Source organism: Schistocerca serialis, chromosome 2 (assembly GCF_023864345.2).
Source record: "Schistocerca serialis cubense isolate TAMUIC-IGC-003099 chromosome 2, iqSchSeri2.2, whole genome shotgun sequence".
Lineage (NCBI taxonomy): Eukaryota > Metazoa > Arthropoda > Insecta > Orthoptera > Acrididae > Schistocerca > Schistocerca serialis.
This window is the reverse complement of record NC_064639.1, coordinates 1,151,950,977-1,151,959,447: the sequence shown is the minus strand read 5'-3', so window position 1 is coordinate 1,151,959,447 and position 8,471 is coordinate 1,151,950,977.

Here is an 8,471-nt window from a genome sequence, read left to right as displayed (position 1 = left end):
CGAGCAGAGGGCCCATGCAGTCGAAGAAGGCCATCGTGAGCTTACCGGAACTTAGTTGAACATCTGTGGAGTTCTTTGGCAAGGGAGATGTGGGAGGTTTCCACCACTGGTTTTGGCACCTTCATGGTGTGAGACAGACGCATGCTATTGCACGATAACTCCTGCACCCTTTCAGCGAAATAGTCTGGAAACGATGCAACGTTTTCCATACAGCCCGGATCTTTCACTGTGTGACTTTCAAACCTTTGGCGACGTGAAAGAAAATGTGCGGTCGTAGGTCTCAATCGGACTAGGAAGTGCAAGATTGGCTTCGGTCGTGGGTCCGTCAATGGCCGACCGCCTTCTACGAGACAGGAATTGATCATCTGGTCTCCCAGTGGGATAAATGTCTTCACTTTTGTGGTAATTACTTTTGAATACAATCATTCCACTGACCCGTTGTGGTGGGCGTTCGGTTTTCATTTGACTGCTCCTCACACCGCTGGACTGGATTTCGGGATGGCTCGTCGTTTGACATACATACAAACCTGGCAGAGCAATATCAGAGTCACTATGGCGCTACGAACTGTGACAATCAAGGTCATGGTTACCTGACGTCTGTCATGCTGATGGTGTACAACTGCTCCGCAGTGATCCACCCCTCCTGCCCAGCTGTCATATGACTTAGTGAAAGGACCAGGTTTCGTTCCCAGGTGTCGTTTAGGTAGGTATGTTTGGACGACGTCTCCGGAGTTTCGCCTGGCCAGTACAGCCACAGACGTGATAGACTCAGCAGAGTAGCTCCACTCATTACCTACATCTACATCTACGTGATTACTCTGCTATTCGCAATAAAGTGCCTGGCAGAGGGTTCAATGAACCACGTTCAAGCTGTCTCTCTACCGTTACCCTCTCGGACGGCACGCTGGAAAAACGAGCACTTAAATTTTTCTGTGCGAGCCCTGATTTCTCTTATTTTATCGTGATGATCATTTCTCCCTATGTAGGTAGTTGCCAACAGAATGTTCTGGTAATCGGAGGAGAAAACTGGTGATTGAAATTTCATGAGAAGATCCCGTCGCAACGAAAAACACCTTAGTTTTAATGATTGCCACTCCAATTCACGGATCATGTCTGTGAGACTATCTCCCCTATTTCGCTATAATACAAAATGTCATCCGTCAGTCCCACCTGATGCGGATCCCACACCGCACAGCAATACTCCAGAATAGGGCGGACAAGCGTGGTGTAAGCAGTCTCTTTAGTAGACCTGTTGCACCTTCTAAGTGTTCTGCCAATGAATCGCAGTCTTTGGTTTGCTCTACCCACAATATTATCTATGTGACCGTTCCAGTTTAGGTTATTTGTAATTCGTAATCCCTAAGTATTTAATTGAATTTACAGCCTTCAGATTTGTGTGACTCATCGCGTAATTGAAATTTAGCTGATTTCTCTTGGTACTCATGTGAATAACTTCACACTTTTCTCTATTCAGAGTCAATTGCCACTTTCCGCACCATACAGATATCTTATCTAAATCATTTTGCAAGTCGTTTTGACCATCTGATGACTTTACAAGACAGTAAATGACCGCATCATCTGCAAACAATCTAAGACGGCTACTCAAATTGTCTCCTATGTCATTAATGTAGATCAGGAACAATAGAGGGCCTATAACACTTCCTTGGGGAACGCTGGTTGTTAATTCTGTTTTACTCGATGACTTCCCGTCTATTACTACGAAGTGTGACCTTTCTGACAGGAAATCACGAATCCAGTCGCACAACTGAGGCGATACTCTGTAGGCACGCAGTTTGAATAGAAGACGCTTGTGAGGAATGGTGTCGAAAGCCTTCTGGAAATCCAAAAATATGGAATGAATTTGACATCCCCTTTCTATAGCACTTATTACTTCATGAGTATAAAGAGCTAGTTGTGTTTCACAAGAACGATATTTTTCTGAGTCCGTGCTGACTATGTGTCAATAAATCGTTTTCATCGAGGTACTTCATAATGTTCGAATACAGTTTATGTTCCAAAACCCTACTGCAAACCGACGTTAGTGATATAGGCTGTAAATGAAACGTATTCCCCATGATATCACACTTAGTCCCACTGATGAGTAATCCACTGCCTTGTAATTTTAAACGTCTTGCTCCCATGAGCTTTCCTTGCTACTAGCAACTAGCGACCGCCACTACAGTTGTAAGTAGGCTGTTTAGGTATTCTTATTGGTAACGCCACGTAACGCTCTGTATGAAAATCACTGGCTGTGCTGTGTGCAGTCTGTGGCTAGTTTGCATTGTTGTCTGCCACTGTAGTGTTGGGCAGCTGGATGTTAACAGCGCGTAGCGTTGCGCAGTTGGAGGTGAGCCGCCAGCAGTGGTGGATGTGGGGAGAGAGATGGCGGAGTTTTGAAATTTGTAAGACTGGATGTCATGAACTGCTATATATATTATGACTATTAAGGTAAATACGTTGTTTGTTCTCTATTAAAATCTTTCATTTGCTAACTATGCCCATCAGTAGTTAGTGCCTTCCGTAGTTTGAATCTTTTATTTAGCTGGCAGTGGTGGCGCTCGCTGTATTGCAGTAGTTCGAGTAACGAAGATTTTTGTGAGGTAAGTGATTTGTGAAAGGTATAGGTTAATGTTAGTCAGGGCCATTCTTTTGTAGGGATTATTGAAAGTCAGATTGCGTTGCGCTAAAAATATTGTGTGTCAGGTTAAGCACAGTCATGTACAATTTTTCTAAGGGGACGTTTCACAGTGTCATATACTGAGTACACTCAGTGGTAACGTGCTCTCTGAAAATACGGCTTTGGTTCCATTACCATTTATTGGCATGGCCATCCCAGTGCTTTACCCCTGAACAGCTGCATGATACATATGTTTCCACCCATCACGACCTTGCAGATGGCGAATATGGTGACCACCTGTAACAATACGAGTCAAGATACACTCCTGGAAATTGAAACAAGAACACCGTGAATTCATTGTCCCAGGAAGGGGAAACTTTATTGACACATTCCTGGGGTCAGATACATCACATGATCACACTGACAGAACCACAAGCACATAGACACAGGCAACAGAGCATGCACAATGTCGGCACTAGTACAGTGTATATCCACCTTTCGCAGCAATGCAGGCTGCTATTCTCCCATGGAGACGATCGTAGAGATGCTGGATGTAGTCCTGTGGAACGGCTTGCCATGCCATTTCCACCTGGCGCCTCAGTTGGACCAGCGTTCGTGCTGGACGTGCAGACCGCGTGAGACGACGCTTCATCCAGTCCCAAACATGCTCAATGGGGGACAGATCCGGAGATCTTGCTGGCCAGGGTAGTTGACTTACACCTTCTAGAGCACGTTGGGTGGCACGGGATACATGCGGACGTGCAGTGTCCTGTTGGAACAGCAAGTTCCCTTGCCGGTCTAGGAATGGTAGAACGATGGGTTCGATGACGGTTTGGATGTACCGTGCACTGTTCAGTGTCCCCTCGACGATCACCAGTGGTGCACGGCCAGTGTAGGAGATCGCTCCCCACACCATGATGCCGGGTGTTGGCCCTGTGTGCCTCGGTCGTATGCAGTCCTGATTGTGGCGCTCACCTGCACGGCGCCAAACACGCATGCGACCATCATTGGCACCAAGGCAGAAGCGACTCTCATCGCTCAAGACGACACGTCTCCATTCGTCCCTCCATTCACGCCTGTCGCGACACCACTGGAGGCGGGCTGCACGATGTTGGGGCGCGAGCGGAAGACGGCCTAACGGTGTGCGGGACCGTAGCCCAGCTTCATGGAGACGGTTGCGAATGGTCCTCGCCGATACCCCAGGAGCAACAGTGTCCCTAATTTGCTGGGAAGTGGCGGTGCGGTCCCCTACGGCACTGCGTAGGATCCTACGGTCTTGGCGTGCATCCGTGCGTCGCTGCGGTCCGGTACCAGGTCGACGGGCACGTGCACCTTCCGCCGACCACTGGCGACAACATCGATGTACTGTGGAGACCTCACGCCCCACGTGTTGAGCAATTCGGCGGTACGTCCACCCGGCCTCCCGCATGCCCACTATACGCCCTCGCTCAAAGTCCGTCAACTGCACATACGGTTCACGTCCACGCTGTCGCGGCATGCTACCAGTGTTAAAGACTGCGATGGAGCTCCGTATGCCACGGCAAAGTGGCTGACACTGACGGCGGCGGTGCACAAATGCTGCGCAGCTAGCGCCATTCGACGGCCAACACCGCGGTTCCTGGTGTGTCCGCTGTGCCGTGCGTGTGATCATTGCTTGTACAGCCCTCTCGCAGTGTCCGGAGCAAGTATGGTGGGTCTGACACACCGGTGTCAATGTGTTCTTTTTTCCATTTCCAGGAGTGTATATGTAACGGAACTTGAATAGCGTATTTGCCTCTATTGGTTACGGTAGAGAGATCGATCTTTCGGTCCTGTCTGTATATTTATATATATTATTGCATGAATAAAGGCTGGGCGAGTGTAAAGCTATCGTTAAAAACGCACGTCGCGCGATTTGTTACGATTTGGTCGGTCATAATAATAATAACATGCTTTTGAATACAATTAAAATATAACGGCGATACCTGTCTAGTGTTATTGGAAATAATATGTAGTAAATTAATGAGTAAGGTAGACGATGCTATAAGAAGAGGTAAAATTGGGCATATTGAGGTGTTTTGCTTTATATCGGCGAAGCCGATGATACGGTGTCATTTTTTCGTTTACTCTTAGAAACAAACAAGTAAAGAAGTGCTAATTGTGCGTTGTGAAAAAATATAGGGGCGAGTTTTAAATAACTACGGTATACGATCAGAGTAACAAAAGGTCAATTAGTTACACGAAATCGCGGATAGCGAAGTGTGGTCATTAAATTGAGTACACCCACAGGGCGGTCAATTCCGAGATAAATCTAAACGCATCTCACGAGGGACGCGGTATTAAGACCGCTCTTTTTTTTTTTTTTTTTTAATTATATCGCGGAGAGCTGGCTCCAATTTATGAAAAGGAGAAAAACGTTAACTTTCACGCGAACCCTTAATAACAGCGGACCGGAGAGAAAAGTGTGTAATTGTCTTACGCCTAACAAACATTCGTGGAGAGCGGTGGCTAAACCAGAAGAGTCAATTACAAAATACCGTATGATTATCATTGACTGTTGGTGTCGAGCAAACAAAACTGTTCATCAAAGGGTTTCGATGGAACTTGGGAATTAGGGTTCAGGCACTCGCATATACTGCACATCAGGGTGTGAATGAGTGATGAATACGAAATAAAACTGTGAACAAAGTTGCGTTAAATGTTGTGTCTAGACAAGACAGCCTAGACACAAAGAGAGGAAGCCGAAAGGCACGCGCTTAAACTGCAGGCTGGCGTGAGGTCTGAAACAGGATACGTAATGAATGCTATAAAGAAAAGCACGTAGCTTCTGGAATACTAAACTTTAATCCATAATTGGTGAACATTGGTCTTGTTGATACAGTATTATCATCTCAATATAACTTGGTGATGGCACCTTGCTAGGTCGTAGCAATTGACTTAGCTGAAGGCTATGCTAACTATCTTCTCGGCAAATGAGAGAGTCTTCGTCAGTGTAGCATCGCTAGCAAAGTCCGCTGTACAACTGGGGCGAGTGCCAGTAAGTCTCTCTAGACCTGCCGTGTGGTGGCGCTAGGTCTGCTATCACTGACAGTGGCGACACGCGGGTCCGACGTATACTACCGGACCGCGGCCGATTTAAAGGCTACCACCTAGCAAGTGTGGTGTCTGGCGGTGACACCACATTAAATAAAACAGAAGAAACAAGACAGTTTGGTCGTATCTGTTATTATTCCATAAACTGTAACATTTCTTAACGTTGTACGAAGCCTTTATAGATGATCTTTATGACAATTTGCTTCGAAGGGCTTTCGTTACGAGTTAAGTTTTGGGGACTTGGTCAAGAGGGGGTAGTTCGTAGATCCTAACTACTGCAGCTATTCTGGAATCATGTGCTACCGTGACCGTTGTGTGTTGCCAATGACTTAAGGTTACCATTTCTCATGCTCTAAGATCTACGCGCTTTTCCACTCGGTATAACGGTGCCTCGCGGCAACGACGACAACACCGACGACGAAGGAAGATACGGTAGACACCCCTTTCTGACATGGCTGATGTTCATCCTCAGTCATCACCACATGTTACCGTTTTCTGCCACTAGTAACACCCCTCCACTCCCACTTGCATGAATCTCCCAACTGTCGCGAGCTTCACCGGATAGGTGTGCACCGTGTAACATTTAAAGAACCCATGCATTTTGCTACCAGGAGCCTCGCTGGTACGGACAACTGTGTCTTACCTGTGCTCACACCCACAGTTGCATTACGTTAGTACAAGGGCAAATTCTGGCTGGTCAGCTTGTCTACCAGCTGTAATTCCGCTGGTATTTCTCCTTGCACCATTCTCAGCTCCTTCAGATACTGTTCATGTGGCAACAAAATGGTTCAAATGGCTCTGAGCACTATGGGACTTAACATCTGAGGTCATCAGTGCCCTAGAACTTAGAACTACTTAAACCTAACTAACCTAAGGACATCACACACATCCATGCCCGAGGCAGGATTCGAACCTGCGACCGTGGCGGTCGCGCCGTTCTAGACTGAAGGGCCAAGAACCGCTCGGTCACCCCGGCCGGCTCATGTGGCAACACGATCAGACCTAACTGTCCATGTAATGCCTGCTGAACGGCTTCCTGCTAGGTCGAATGCCACTAGATAGTTGCTTCACTCTTCTTTGGTAATACCCTCGCGGCATCCATTCTTTTGTACAGTTCGTTCACGCCAGTTACATGGTCTTCAGTATTGTATTTCCAGCATCTATACCCAACTACGTAGGGAGAAATGATCATCATAATAAAATAAGAGAAATCAGGGCTCGAACTGAAAGATTTAGGTGTTCCTTTTTCCCAGACGCCATTCGAGAGTGGAATGGTAGAGAAGTAGTATGAAAAAGCTCGATGAACCCTCTGCCAGGCACTTAAGTGTGTGAATTGCAGAGTAACCATGTAGATGTAGATGTAGATGTATACACTCTCTATTTACCCTCCCTGGTCACTCTCTTTACCCTTCCTGTTTTCCTTCGAGGCCTCCGTGAGCACTCCGTTACTATTTACTAATTGTTGCACCCCTGAATACACCTGCTGCAGCCTCCTTATCTCATTTCGCAACTATCATACATTAAATACTGAACATAAAGACCATCTGCGGCTGGATAGCACTATGTCTCGGTGCAAGGACAATGGAATACGTCCATTCAGATGGTGATCTTGAAGCGCCCCTCACTCTGACCCCTGTGAATAGAAACAGCCTTGCCTTCCCCTACACAGCAATCTGAGGACAGGAGACACCGTCAGCCCGTCCTCTCCCCACAGAAATCTGCTGTCTGTAAACAGCATGTCTTATTGCACTAAAGGTAATTCCCACCGTAACATAACATGTAATCTTATCTGATATAACTTCAATAACCTATACAATACCCCTAAAGAAAAATGTCAAAAAATGGTTCAAATGGCTCTGAGTACTATGGGACTCAGCTGCTGTGGTCATAAGTCGCCTAGAATTTAGAACTACTTAAACCTAACTAACCTAAGGACAGCACACAACACCCAGCCATCACGAGGCAGATAAAATCCCTGACCCCGCCGGGAATCGAACCCGGGAACCCGGGCGTGGGAAACGAGAACGCTACCGCACGACCACGAGATGTGGGCAAGAAAAATGTCCAAAATCCTAAAAACATTATTCATATCAACTACTCCCTCGGACTCTACATGTACCGAACCTGAAGTATATGGACCTCTTCCTCCCGTCGCTCATCTTTCCACTTCTTCTTCCTTTCGTCCATTCCCGACTTCATTAATACCTCTCGTGGAATAGCTTCTGTAACACCACTGAATGGTCGAAGATGCCCCTGCATACACAATTGTATATGATATTTGGTTCTCTATAATTGCAAGCTTTCAGCACTGGTCGGATTTTTTCTACAGTTGTGCTCCATGCTGTTGCTGTTGCTGGATGGAATAATGTTTCATTCCTTTTCCAGTATTTATTTCGTTTTCATTTTTTGTTCCCATCTTCTTCGGTATAATATTGAGAACACTGCTCCCAACTGCAGCAACTTCGCCTTCTTTTCGTTCATTCTTGCTACGGATGTTTCAACGTCAGTATCCATAACTCCATATACTTCACTAAGTCGTTATTCAGTCGTTACTCTTAAGGCTTTAGCATGGACTTATAATTGTACGATGTATTAATATTTTCATCTACAACCGCGGATATTTTTTGACTTTTGCTGCTATTAAAATTTTGATAGTGGCTTTAAAAGGCACATACAAATTGGCAAACTTGTCTAACCGAACGTTCCATTTTACCTAGTTTTCTCATTGTCCGTTGACCGTGTCTGAAGTTTTAAAGTCATTTACAATTTGTAGAGTCTAAGA